The sequence below is a fragment of the Rhamphochromis longiceps genome, linkage group LG11, assembly GCF_057381845.1.
Source record: "Rhamphochromis longiceps isolate RC_006_pf linkage group LG11, R_longiceps_female_GT1.1, whole genome shotgun sequence".
Classification (NCBI taxonomy): Eukaryota; Metazoa; Chordata; class Actinopteri; order Cichliformes; family Cichlidae; genus Rhamphochromis; species Rhamphochromis longiceps.
The window spans coordinates 16117540-16132085 of record NC_140567.1 but is presented as its reverse complement, the minus strand read 5'-3'; the positions used below and the strand labels follow the sequence as shown (position 1 = coordinate 16132085).

Below are 14546 nucleotides of genomic sequence, written 5' to 3'. Positions count from 1 at the left end.
GAAACAACCACTGTCATGTTTCTCACAAGTGAAGGAAACTGCTAAATGCCACAAAAAAGACCCACATAAAAATGGATTAAGCTGACAGCGTGAATTAAAAGTGTTCTTGAAATGAAAGAAATTGTATGATGTACTGTATGTATGTATCTACCCTTTTTTAAAATTTGTTGTCTGGTTTTGTGCTTATTTACTTATTTATTCTTTTATTGAGAATGTTTTTTTTTGAGAAGGTTGGTACTTCAGCTACACTTCTGCTTTTATTATTGCACATGTCTGCCCTGGTTTCATTTTTAAGCATAAAGATCTCATTCCCAGAAAGGACCTAAGAAGCGCACAGACACTTAAGATTTTTCATGATAGATTCTCCATGTAATTCAAATATTTTGTAGTGTTTAAGCAATTAAAACTCAAAATTCAAGTGACGTTAGACTATTGCTTTTAATTTCCCCACTGCCCCACATGTCCCTTTCTTTTCAAAATGATTGTCTTAGAGATTTATATAAAAATTATATACTTACCTGACACTGATCACTTGCTGATCTCTTGCTGATCTTTTTTTCCTGCTCTAACATACATTAAAATACTGGCCTGCCATTATGGATTGTGTAAGACCGGAAAAAGAAAAAAAAAAAAAGAGGATGGTGCATGGTTGTTAGAAGGGAAAGGAAGGCAGGATGGAGATATGAATTGAACCGGAAAGAGCCTTGTGTCTAATGCTTGCCACATTCGCTCTCGAATGAAGGTCTAATTACCCATCGGTATTTGGTGCCAGCGTTCCCAGGTCCCAGCAGCCCCTGGCCCTATGCAGGCACTGAGTGTCCAAAGCCAGCTGCCTTCCAAACACTTGCAGGTAAACAGGCCGGGCTAATAGTCCTACCACAAGGGAGCCAGATGAAAGAGCAGGAAACTGCTGCCAGAAGCCCTGAAAGGATTTATGTAAAGACGTAAAGACAGGAGATGCAGGGATGTAGTAGCAGCTAACCCTATCTAAACTTACCTATCTGTTTGCTTAGATGATTCTTTATGACTCAAATCGCAGGCCTAGCGTAGAGGTAAAATTATTATAAAGATAACATAAACATTATAAAGGCGTGTTCAGACAAACATATGTAAATGCTTTGTGTATACAGTGTATCTATCATGCTGGCAGTTATTGCTTTGTGAAGGTCACAGTGTAGACTTGCTGTAGTGTGGAAAGAGAGTGCAATTTTGATGAGCTTTACTGAAAGAGGATTTTTGAAGGGGTGAAGGTAAAGAATTACTTGAGGATGTGGAATTATAGATCTGTAGAAGAAAGTAAAAGGCAAAAGCAGCAGAGACTTTTGCTGACTCTAAGTCTTGCTGGTTCACTTGCATGCAAAGCTACGACAGTCTGATGTGTCACATATGTTCACTCTGAATAACCGCATGTGCAGATGTGAATGTGTTTGTCAGGGATCATATCCATTTTCTTTTGTAGTGTAAACTCAGTAGCAATATCTCCTGCTGCCAGTTTAAAAGTGTAATATCTGTGAGCTGAGGAAAAGTGAGCAGTCTTCTGTGTTGGATACGGTTTTCATGAAAGGGCCAGCCAGGGTGGGTGGGACGGGAACATCGCCAATCATGACTACTCCAGATCCATCCTGAGGAACAGGAATTCCCACAAGCTGGATAAACATGCACTTTGGTCGAGAGAGCTGGGTGCTTGATAGTCGCTCTCTCATCTTTGAACACGGACATTCTCTAGATATTGATTTATTTTCAGAGCCAAAATAAAATACGGTGAGTTTTTCTGGGGTTTTTTTTGTTTTTTTTTTCAAGTGAGAGAGGAAAAGAGATGATTAATGGAGTCCAAAATTTTACAGCCTTTAGCATTACTTGAGGTTTTGTTTCCTAGATGGCATGTGCCACTATCTGATGGCTTGGGAAGGACAGAAGTAATATGGCTGCCACATGTGAGAGGACAACATGCTACTGCGGTTGTCCAGAGAATGTAAACTGTGTTTATCCTAATGGATTCCGACAGAAGCAATAATGGACACCGGGGCTAACTCGACTGACCACACATTTGAATTTTGTTTCCCTTCTGGGAATTTGTGTGTTTTTGTTCGACTTGAGGGTGTAATTTTTTGTGTCTGGCACAAATGGCGCTGACTATATTTCTCTCAGTATTTGAATATATAGTGTGTGTACTTTTGCGGTTGTCGCTTACATACACACACGGGCATTTGTGTTTTCATAAGTGATTACTGTGAATCAACTCTTTGTGCGTGGCTCAAGTCATAAAACAAGAGAGAAAGAACATCGTTATGGTAGTGGGGCACCTCACTAAAACGCTCCAGTGACAGAAAATGAAAAGCTGTAATTCCTCCTGTGAAGTGAAGTCTGACTTGTCAGAGTAAAGCACTTCCTATCCTTTTGTTCAGATCTCAAAGGGAATTATAGAGGAGAGCGTTAGATATGGCTGTTAATAAGACCAGCGAGCCCTGACCAGATGAATGTCTGAGTGATTTAGACCATGACAGTTGTATTAAACTAATGAAACTAGATTAGTTTAACCTGGAGACTCATATGTTCACAGAAAACATGAGAGAAAATAACATATATTGAACCTTTTATGGACAAGTCAATCAATTAAGCACTTACAGAGAGTAAGTACAATCACCAAAAAAAAACCTCACACAAATCTACATATTTGTTTCCGTCATCATCATGATGAAGGAAGCACTTTTTTTTTCCAGAAGTGATGCAATCAGCTCTCATATTGATAAGTAAAGAAGAAGCAGAGGGTTGGGGCTGGGTTAGGTGGGGAGGAGGTGCTTGGAGATCAATGGGCTAATAAAACAAATCGATGGAATGAAACCACAGAAAAAAGTGAAGTCATTAATTTGCAGAGACAGGATGATCCCACCAACCACATGCATTGATTAGAAATGAGGTCTGTGGAGAACCTTCAGGGGGTATCATATTAGGGAAGGGAAACAATGGCCCAGGTGGAGTGGTGGTGGTGGAGGTGGTGGCAAGGGGGGGGGGATGCTTTCCTCCTAGGTTTTGCTGCTGAACTACTGCAGGAGAATAGGTTAACTGGCAGATCAATGGCGTCTTCAGGGTAACTCCAAGAAAACAGTGGTTCTGTATATGCTCTCCAATGTACTGTCAACACATTATCGTGACACCTCCTTTTTTAAAAGCAAAGTGTACTCAAGCATGATTTTGAAATTCAATACATCATATAGTACAAAGAGGTCCGCAAATAAGGTCAGAGGTGAGAGCTAATGTACCATTTTTATCAATATTGTTATTGTTAATCATGATTTGTCATCAATAATATTGGACTGAGTTATATACACTGCAGCCTCTTCCACGGCACTGTGAGAGCAGTGGAGCTTGCATGATCTGCAGTGTAGAAAAGGACTGCTTCAATACTGGGAGTGGTACTCTCTCCATATTGTGACTGTGTGAGTGCGTAGGTTGCAACAAATGTTACAGTCAGCCCAGTCTCTTTGCGAACTATTAAGTTTGTCCAAATTTTGGCCTCACCACCAGTCCTTTTTTGGGTTGTTTTTTTTGTTGTTGTTTTTTTTGAAATTCAAAGAAACCCTTGACGCTTTCCGTTGGTCAGGGTTCATGCAGACACAGCATAGCTTTTCTGAAGCCGTTTGGCTGAACGAGAGAAAAGAAAAGCAGGTGATGTGAGATTGACGACTTAAATACTTAATCAATCAATGCTGCAGCCAATGTGTTGTTTGGTGATTGGTGGAGAATTCAGGCAATCCATCTTTCCTACCAGCAACTGACATTCAAGATTCTCCTCAGGTTCTCCATGTATTGCCTTTATTTCTTTATTTCCAGGGTTAACCTAGGCTGCAGAATATGTGTGTTTGTGCGTGTTGAGGTGGAGGGGGTCCACGCTCTCCTTTCATCTGTTATTAGAGTCTGTTAGACATGTATGCTGCAGCAAAATCTGGCACCCACACACACGCAGGAGTACAACACTCAAGTCAGCTCATGAGCAGCCCTCCCATGCTAACGAGATCGTTTCACAGAAATTTGAAGGCATTAGTGTAATTACTGTAATTATATTTAAATGAGATTATACGCAAGACGACGGGCAACATCATCTTTGAAAATGTGTTTTAAATCGCGTGTCGTCTGGTCGATTTTTTCTTGCAGGAAATTAGCTGAATCGCTTCATATTTGAGTTTTGAACAGTTCACAAAATTCAGAGCGCAAATGCTAATCTGGCGCAAAAAACGGCACCGGAATGTTCACGTGTGGAAAAGAAAGAGAAGATATACTGTCTCACAAAAATTGCAGGTTTATATTTTTTTATAAACCATTTTCTAAAACGAGTGTTTTAGACTCAAAACGTGTCAAATCAAAGCTGATAATGTAAGAATTCCTCCTGCCACCCACCCCCTGGATTTCTGCACCTTTAAACCTTGCAGTTTATTTCCTGACACATTATTCTTTCTTTTTTTCATCTCACTGTCTTCCCCCAGTGTGGCCAGAGTAATACTGAAGCCCCTGGGTTTTGCTTAATTAAAATACATCCTTTTTCTTTTCCCCTCGGAGTCCAGGGATAGAATAACTATGCAACAGGGTTAGCTGTATTTAGCTCCTTGAGGAGTTACCCAGTGTTGTGTCAGGCAGCCACTCACAGCTAAATCAACAACAGAGAGCAAGGGAAAGAGAGAGAGAGGGTATAGTATAGGAGGAAAAAACAGGGGGGTACTGGAGGGCTCCCACATCGTGTAAACGCCTAGCTTTTCACACTGAGCGGAATTTTCATGCTAAGCTCCCAGCTTGAACTGAAATCCTCTCACTTATCCTCAAATCCGAGATGAAATACTGTCAGATGTACTGTGATCCAGGGAATTTAGTAGGAGACTGACAGGCCGGGTGGAGAGACATATGAGTGACTGATACCGAGAGGCACAAGTGCGCTTGTCCGTGTGGAGGAGGAGCAGGGAGAGAGGGGCGACGACTGTGAGGGGAGGAGATTTTTATCCGATGATTTGTCAGAGGCACAAAGAGTGACTCGTCTCAGTTAGGTGATGAGTAACAAAAAAAGTAGCACATTGTCACATGATCCAATCATTTTGTGCTGCATACTTTGTTAATGTATAATGTATTATTTTATACTGAAATTTAAATGATTTCTTTTCTTTTTTTTCTCCCAAAAAATGTCTGTATTTGATTTGTGAAAGTGTGCTGTACACGGAAACACTTTCCTCACGCTAGTATTGCTCTCATTCGTCAGTCGGATGCTTTATGTGGGGTACTGGGGCTGATATTTGGAGGGTGTGTACATCCCTCATCTCTGAATAGCTCTAAGGCACAAGCAGGAAATGGAGTCCTGGCATTTTGTTTTGCATCAGTGCTCCTCTTTATTAGAGAGGAACAGAATCGACATAGAATTATAATTGGAAAATTGTAAGCTTGCTTTCATTACAATTAGCCAGATCACAGGATGCAATAAACCAATTATTTTACTTAAAAGCAAGTTTCCTCATCACTCTGCAGTGCGTCGCAGGATGTGTAACCTCATCCCACATGGACGTGCCAGTGAAACAGCAAACTCTCTGTCTCCTACTCTGTCGCTCCCCGCTTACATGTAAACACCAGCATGCTTGAGTGTGTTCAGACAGCTGAACATACACTGACATATGAACGCCATTTAGCGGCACCACACGGGCGCGCAAACACACACACACACCTCAACAACATACAAATAATTGAGTAAGATTTGCTGGTACATTAAGTTTAATGTGTTTGACATTTGGCGGGAGGAAATGGTGGGCCCAAAGTGGAGTAGCCGGGTCTTTCTTCAATCAGGGCACTGCAGGGCTTCATTTTACAACCCCGACGCAAACCCAGACCCGTCAAAGCTAATTAGCGCCGTTGCAAATGGATACAGGTCATGGCTCTCAGCGGATTGGTCCACAGAAGGGTCGCCAAAGGTCAAACCTCCAGTATGGAATGATATAAACAATCATCTATAGACCACAAACCAATCAATTCCTTTTAACACTATCCACTTCCTGGTCGGCTGCTCTCAGATGTCAGAGGTCAGTGTACAAAAAGACAACTGAGCCAGTGGGTTTGGGAGTGGGAAGCATATCCAACTTATTATCTATTTATTTGTATTTTACCAGCAAAATATCAAATGCATTTAAATCTGTTCTCTGATAGCTTCTGTTATGTTTGTATATGTACATGCCCATTCATTTATTATTTTCCAGAGGTGTGGACTCGAGTCACATGACTTGGACTCGAGTCAGACTCGAGTCATTAATTTTATGACTTTAGACTTGACTTGAAAAAATGTTCTAAGACTTGTGACTTGACTTGGACTTTTACACCAATGACTTGGGACTTGAATTGGACTTGAACCGGTTTACTTGAAAAGACTTGATATTTTACCCCAAATATAAAATTTAACATGCATATTATATAGAGATTGAAAATGTGACGTCATTCACGGGTAGAACCGCAAAGGATTCTGGGAACTTGTGGCAAGCGGTACTAGCGCACGCAGGCTTTCAATTAAAATCAGTTACACAGCGATAAAAAGAAACACAAAAATGTCAAGAAGCTGTTGTATTATTAACTGCAATAGCCGGTCGCATGACAGCCACGGGAAGCCGACGGGTAAAGAGATCGGTTGTTATTGGATTACGTCGTTGAAGAGAAATTGTTCAGCCATGTTTCCGAAGTAACAAAGAGGCGACGGATGGTCTGGATTGCAGCCATTCAAAGACCAAATATAACGTCCCAGAACACTCCAGCTCACAGGTTAGTCTGCTCCAAGCATTTACACGAAGGTCAGTGTTTTTTGGTAGTTAATACGTCATTTTCATAACATAATTAGTGATATAGGTTACAAGCAAGTCTGGCGCTGAACAGAAATTGTCGCGCTATGCTCCTTTATTTATTGTGCATAAATAGTGAATTGTCCTGACACAATATTGCGTTTCGCTTCTGTTATTATGGTACACTGACAAAAACATATACTTTTATTCACAGGATAAAACAGGTTTTCTGTATCACTAATTGCCCAGTACGATTACAGCATACAATATTATTGTCACTGCTACATTTCTGTGATTGGACTTTTACACCAATGACTTTTACACCAGAAATTATTTCCACTACTAATTAATTACCGTTGAGCTCAAAGGTCCTATTAATAAACGGTTAACGATTGTGTATTTATGACGACAATTTGTGAGACTGGTAAACTTATGATACGTACGATGGTCTTTCGTTCTACACGGTGCATTTCAAGGTCCTGCACCCATCCGTCGGTAAACTGTACCTGGGCTTGTTGCAGTGACCGGAAGTTACTAAACTTCATGAGTGTATGCACTCACTCCAAGAACCGTATGATTATAAATATGCATATAAATATGCTACAATGAGATAGCTGACTTCATCTAACTAGCAAATGTTGTCCAGGCTACGTTGGTGATGCAGTTTTTTTTAAATGTGTATGATATTTTTGTCATGCGATTTTAAAGCCGGTCCTACAACCGCATCCAAGAATAACATGCAGCTTATCTCAGAAATGTCGGTGAAAATTATTCTTGGAGCTAGGTTTAATTGAGCTGCATTTTAAAGAGGTGCAATTTCACAATTTGTGTATATTTTCTAAGTTCACTATTTTGTCATGTGTTGAGAAAAACACAGATTTAAAATTACATGGTCTAATATTTACATTTAGCATATAACTGCAACATTATTTTTTCGTTGTTTTTTTTTTAAAGACTCGAAAGGACTTGAAATTCAAAGTTTCAGACTTGTGACTTGACTCGGACTTTTACACCAGTGACTTGAGACTCGACTCTGACTTGCCTGACATTACTTGAGACTTGACTTGAGACTTGAGGATAAAGACTTGAGACTTACTTGAGACTTGCAAAACAATGACTTGGTCCCACCTCTGTTATTTTCCACTGTTTGCATGACAAAGCTTTAGATCTTGGAGAGGCAAATCCTGTATATTTAGTTAGTCTTTCATGAACTCTATACTACATAAAAATCAATAAGAGTGGAGTGAATAAAAAAATGATCTAAAACCATCTTCTTTCTTTGCAGCTAAAGCACACTGTGTGCGTGTTTTCATGCACACTGAATAAAGCCACTTCAACATCAACATGAAGTTCCGCAATTAGCCGGGCAGAGAAAAAAAGGACAGAAAGACAGCGAGAAAGGAAGAGAGGAGGGGTGGGGGAGGAAAAAGGATGGAAACCAACGCTTGAGGAATTGAATTACCAGAGCCTTTTCTCATTATCATTTAGCCGTCTTTTATGGCCCACCAGTAAGAGATGATGTTCCCATGACCCCGCACAATACACAGACATATTATTCAATCCTGCCTCGATGAAATTCCTGCAAATAAAACCTTTGTGCCGGGCAACAGCTAATTATTTGACAGATTGGCCCCCTTCTGGCTCAGGTTACAGTGTGGAGTGGCCATGTTTTAGCCCCCCACTCCCCACCTCCCACCCAAGCAAGAACACCACCAGCACTCCCTCCCCGCTCTCTTCCAATCCTGGTGCAGAGAGGGGCCACTTTGACAAAATCCCAGAGGGCCTCATTCTTTTCAGGAGATTATATATTTCTGCCCCCCCCCCCCCCTCCCTTCCCAACCATCTATCCATCCAAAATCAGGGGAGCGTGATGTGTGTGTGTGTGTACAGATGGGGGTTCTGTGTGTCAGTGACAGCAGTCATTTCATAGTTTAAAGGGTTTTCTCAAGCAGAAATATTTAATCTTCCCATGAAAACAAAGTTTGGTGGTGAACGACCATGATGGAAAGACAGAAAGAGAGATGTAAAAAAAAACGAAGAAAAAAAACACCAAACCATGTCAAATATGTGTTTTGTTACACTCTATTTATACTTACTTTGAAGAAATGCTGTACCTATGAATTGAGCATAATTTTTTGTAATACCAAATTAGAGAGTGGGGAACATTAAGGGATTAAAGTTTTGGGTGGGCATGCCTTTGGCTTTGATTCAGTCCACTAATAACAAGAGTTTGTCATTAGTGTTCGGACATGGACCACCAAGATAAATGCCAACACATGTTTAAATTATCTGGAGAGTAATGGCATTTTCCTTCAGCCCTTTCCCTTCCCATAAAGGTCCCTTGTTGACTCAACTATGCCGACATTTTGAGTTATCAGCTCAGGTTTAATCTGTTGCTTACTTTGCACCCATGCAGATGGAATAATTCAAGAGGTTGTACGTGTTAAAGAGGTTAAAACGAAGCAATGCGTAGAAATGATGTAAGGGAAGGCCACTGGGGAACAATGACATTTAATTACTGTGGATTTTAAGCATACATGAAATGTATAAACATGTTATATATAGAAGGATGACAAACTGTGATAAACACTTTTTCAGTTACACATATAATAATAAATAAATATATATATTGTTCTGACATTTGTTATTAAAATCAATTGAACTAGATACAGTCATTTAAAAACTGCCATTTAATTGTAATAGTGAAAATGCCGCGACTGAAAGAAAAAGTCACAGATTATTTTTAGAATCTTGACGCAGTGCTTGTAAAACCACAACACTTTTGCCTGTCACCCAAGAGAACTAAAACAGGGAACTACTGCTACTGTGTGAGGCATTTCTGCCACAGTGTTTCTGGAAATTGCCAGAGCTGAATATTTCTAAACGGGGAATTGATATCAAATAATGAAACAACCTGAAAAATGGAAGTTGGAGTTGGACTTAGAGGAAATCAAAAGGATTGTTGAAATGCCAAATTCTGAGGCCATGCCAAGCAAATGCTGCACTATGACCAGTTTGTCTGCAGTTTCCGTGCTAAGATTGGTGTTGTGACATATCAGGACAGGATGTCCTCTGAATTTGGTAAAGTCTTAACAATCCAACCCTTTATATATGAACTAACTATATGCAAACATCTTTAAAAAGACAAAACAATTTAGCCTTTTTTTAATGTACATCACCCCGTAAACACCACTTTGAGCTTCTGCTCCTAACAGTTCCCAACAGTTACACCCTTTTGTTTTTCCACCTCTTGTACGGTGAAATTCTTGCTGGGATCCAGTTGCATGTCTGGGATGCTCGACTACTGTGTTCACCTGGCATGAACCCAAGTGAGCAGAGCCTAGAGTATTCATTGCTCAACCTGGATGAAGGTCATACAGTCCAGCTCTTCCCCACTTCGCTCCCCAGTGAGCAAACATATGGCCATGGAGCACCTTGAACATGTTTGGGTGACCAGAGCTACTTGGCCTGGGTTGCCACGGCAAAGAGAAAAAGTGGCACTAAGGGAGGTTTAGGCCTAACTTGCTAAAGCAGATCAAGGATAAGGAGGGAATCGGAGGCTGCCAACAACTGAGATCATCAATAACTAGTTGCTTGCAAACACCATGTAAAGTCACCCAGCCGTGCATGCACATGGAAATCTACAGAGTTTCTCGCCTGTCTTGTTTCTCCTCCCCTGTTTCTGTTGATATAAATGCTTGTAATCATAAGGTACAATATCATCACCCCATTGTTCAAACAGCCAAGCCTCATCTAATCGCTTCCACGTTTCCTCAGTGTTAAGCTCATTAGTGGGTGACCTAAAGGCATGTAGGGAAAAAAAAGAAAAGACAAGCAAGAGAGACAAAAAAAAAATCTTTGGATAATGGATGCTTGCTGTTTTGAGACAGTAAAAATAAACAGGTCTGCAGCCTTGATAATGAATATGCTGCAAATGCTGGCCTACAGTGTGAGTTTATCACAAAAGTCCAACTAATAAGCCTGACTAGTGCGTATGTGCATGCATTTTTTAATATATAGTTGGAGCAGTGTGTATGACCATGCCAAAATTGAGTCCTTCATTCTATGTGTTGCTGCATGTGCGTGTATTTACCTTCCGGCTGGCTGAGGGTTGGGGGTAGGGGTGGAGAGGGTGTCGGAGATGACGATTCACCGCTAGACTTTGTGAATGGGGATGTGAAACTGTCTCTAGTGTCTGAACGTCCGGCCCAGGTGGCGACTGGAAGGCTGACTTCATTAGCCTTAAAGAGGAAACAAAGGAAGATGCATCGTAAAAAAGTGCCATCCCTCATCTGCAAGGCCACCGCCTGACACATTAGGAATCTGTATGCTCAATTAACCACTGGCAGGCTCATTTTTCCTCTCTCTCTCTCGCTCTCTATACCACTTTCTCTCTTCCCCCTGCTCTTGATCAAACAGCGAGCGAGAGCAATCACACTAGATAGAAGCGAAACTCAGTACGTAGCGTGTTTGTGAAGTTTGATGTATTTTACTTGCACGCTAACTGCAGTAGGTTAAAGGGAAAAAAAATACTTTTTTGTCAAAGTTTTAAAAAAAGAGTCAATTTTTTGTAAGCTTAATGATTGCAGTTGAACACATTCAAAACCCCTCCCTATGAATTCTACAGCTGTGTAATTTTATTCTTATTATCATTTATTTATGTATTTTTTGTTACAGGAGAAGAAATGTGATCCCTCGGAATAGAAGAAATCAGCTTTAAGTGGTATGTAGTTTATTTGGGACTTTTTTTTACTTGAAAAGTGCACAAAAATATGATCCCCACTTATATATTCTTATATGTTCTATCAGAACTCATAAGCATAATTATACGCACAGGTGACAAATGAAAGGGAAAGACGACATCAAGTGTCGAACATGCTGTTGAACAATGGGTTGTAATGAAGTTGTAATGAAGGGTTTTCTAAATCGATATATTAACGTCACACAAGAATGTAAAAGAGCTATGTCCATCAATATTGAAATAATGTTTTTATTAAGCCTTTTCAACTTCTTAACTTTTTTGTTCAAACCCATGTTACTTGGTGTTCTTCATGTGTTCTGCATATCATATAACCTTGAGCCGCCAGCCTTAAGAGATGAGAAATGGGCCACAGAGTTTTCAGTTTGTTCTAACTATGCACCTCCTAGATTTTCTGATCCATGCACACTTGCAGCCCCAACCAGTGCTCACACAAGTGAGGAAATTTATCAGACTTTGTACAGCTCCCTCTGGAGGGAGTAGTATATGTAGTAATAAACAGAGTTTAATGTGTCCAATCATATAAGATAAACACAGGGGCGGCAAAGGTTCCTCCTCATGTTTTGTTGATGGAAACGCATACATGATCACGCAAACACACACACACACACACACACACACACACACACACACACACATAAATCAGACTTAAATCATATCAACAGTTCTCTTGAGCTGGGTGTCAACCTGAGGATCTTTATCTCACTGAGTTTGAAAAATGACACCTGGCTAAGGTGGGGCTTTGCTGTGTGTGTGTGTGTGGAGGAGGTCACCCTGATACGCATCAACCTTTGATTAACGCTCTTTAAAAAGCACAGGCATCATAGCTCAGGAGGCCTCCATCAAACCCTTCGCTGCACTTCACAAGCCCAACTTCTTTTTATGATCTGACCCGCCCATTTTCTTTCTCCCGCTCTCATGCCACCTCACTCCCACCCACGTCCCCTTCGCTATCACCTTTCTTTTGAGGCCTATCCAGAGAGATGAATAATAGCAAGCAGCTGGCCGAGCACTTCCTTCCCCGTGTCAGGGTCAACAGTTCAGCATGCTGATAGAGACCCTTACACCTTTTTTTTTTTAATAAGAGCTCCCCTACACTCACACAGGTCACTTTGCTGCATCGCTGGACAGCCGTACTCCTGCCATCGTCTGCGCTCCCTTTCATTATATTTCTTTTTTCATCGCTTTGTGAGTCGCTGATTGATTGATAGCTGCTGCTTTTAGGTTAGTAAAACACCCCAAATGTACTTCGATTGATACAAAATAAATATTTACATATTAATAATTAATGCAAGCTATCTATTGACTGGGGTTTGGGTATAAAGAACAGCCTCAGCCTGTCAGAATTTGGCTTCTCTGTGTGAGTAATATTTACATTGATATATCATGAGGCTAAGCTAATAAACTTTTTGATGCTTGCTGCAGTTCCAATGTAGCTCCGTGTGGATTGACAGCAGAGGCCACCCTGGTCAGATTTTGAGTGGGCTCAGAAAGAAGTGCTAATCATAATGCTGAGCTAGCCTTGTTGAGCAGCTAATTACCTCCATTATGAAGATGCAGAGGCCTGATCAGAGGCGCCTCTGTGTGTACATGTGTGTGTTTTATATATGTGTATGTGCGTACTTTCCTGTGCCGATTAAAAAGGAGGATTAGCCGTCCGTCCAAGACAGAGGAAGCCGGGGTGGGGTGGGGGGGGGGGGGGGGGGCTGGTGGTGATGGTGGTGGGAGGAGGGTGTCCCCCCCTCCTGGAGACGAGCCCTGACCTTCTCATTTCATCCTCATTAGTATCTCATGTCAACAGAGCAGCCACTCCTTAATCATCTGCTATCATCCCAGGCCTACACACACACACACACACACACACACACACACACACACACACACACACACACACAAATAAAGACACAGAAAAACACAAATGGGCAAACAGGGCTACTGTTACAGACAGGGACCAGCACATCCTGAATACCCATTTATACTGAATATGAATGTATAAAGATCATTTTACAAGAAGAGTATGTATTGCATGTATGTATGTATGTAATGCATAATTTGTTACTTCAGTTTTCTGTGAAAAGTATTCAAACTTCTGGGAACTCTGATTACAGTAACACTGCATTCTCAGGGTAGAGTGTTAAATATTATTTGTGATCATGTAAAATGCCCTCTCAGCCACAATTAGGGAAGTAGCACCAAATGTCAAACTGTTTTTACTTTTTTCCCCTTATTCATCTGCTTCTATTTTCTTTTTTTCAACAAATCCAAATTGTATTTGTTGGATTCGGTGTATGGGATGTGTTGTTGGACAGCAGCATAGCTGTGTGGTACAGGGTGGGCTCGTCTATCTGTGTCGGCCTCGGTGCCACGGAGGCCCCAGCAGGGTCGAGGGGAGCTGGGGCTCAGGGTGCCAGCACAAATGAGCTCCATTCATTTCCCCACTTCGGCATATGGTGGCCCATTGTCCTCGGCCACAGAGGCAGAAGTGATGCAATTTGTTGGCATGTCCTGTCATTTTCACAAACTGTCCATCCCACTGAGGCCCCGACCAGCAGAAGACAAGCAAGGGCAGCTTGTTGTTTTACCAGATAACATGTGTAGTTGTGCGTATGTGTTTACTGTATTCAATCCAGAGCTGATGGCGACACTCCAAAACAGAATAGAGACATATGTTGTCATCTGAGCAAATATTTTGATGAAGCACAAGGCAGAAACAACAGGATCAATCAGAGGAAATTACTCAGATTAAATCTCCCTGAAGATTATGATATGCAGTATGTATGTCAATCCCTGTATTGTTGTTTTCCAATACTGTTGTCTTACAATACTTTATCCTTATTTAGAGAATAAGATCTAATCTGATCTGGGCTTTAAGACATGAAGCTTCCTTATTTGCTTAATGGTAGATTTAAAAAAAAAAACCCAGCAGCATTAAAAGGAAATCAAAACCAACGTAAAAAGAATACACACTGAAACCTCAGATTCATGAGTGAGAG

General features: G+C 41.0%; 1 long non-coding RNA gene across 2 annotated transcripts in view; it reads left to right on the top strand.

Annotated features, from left to right (window-relative positions):
- Positions 1-14546, top strand: part of LOC146658754 (uncharacterized) — a 64503-nt gene that overhangs the window by 36685 nt on the left and 13272 nt on the right. For both annotated transcript variants that reach the window (XR_014913753.1, XR_014913752.1), the window contains exon 4: positions 11472-11517. This is a non-coding gene — a long non-coding RNA (uncharacterized LOC146658754). The remainder of the gene's footprint in view (positions 1-11471; positions 11518-14546) is intronic.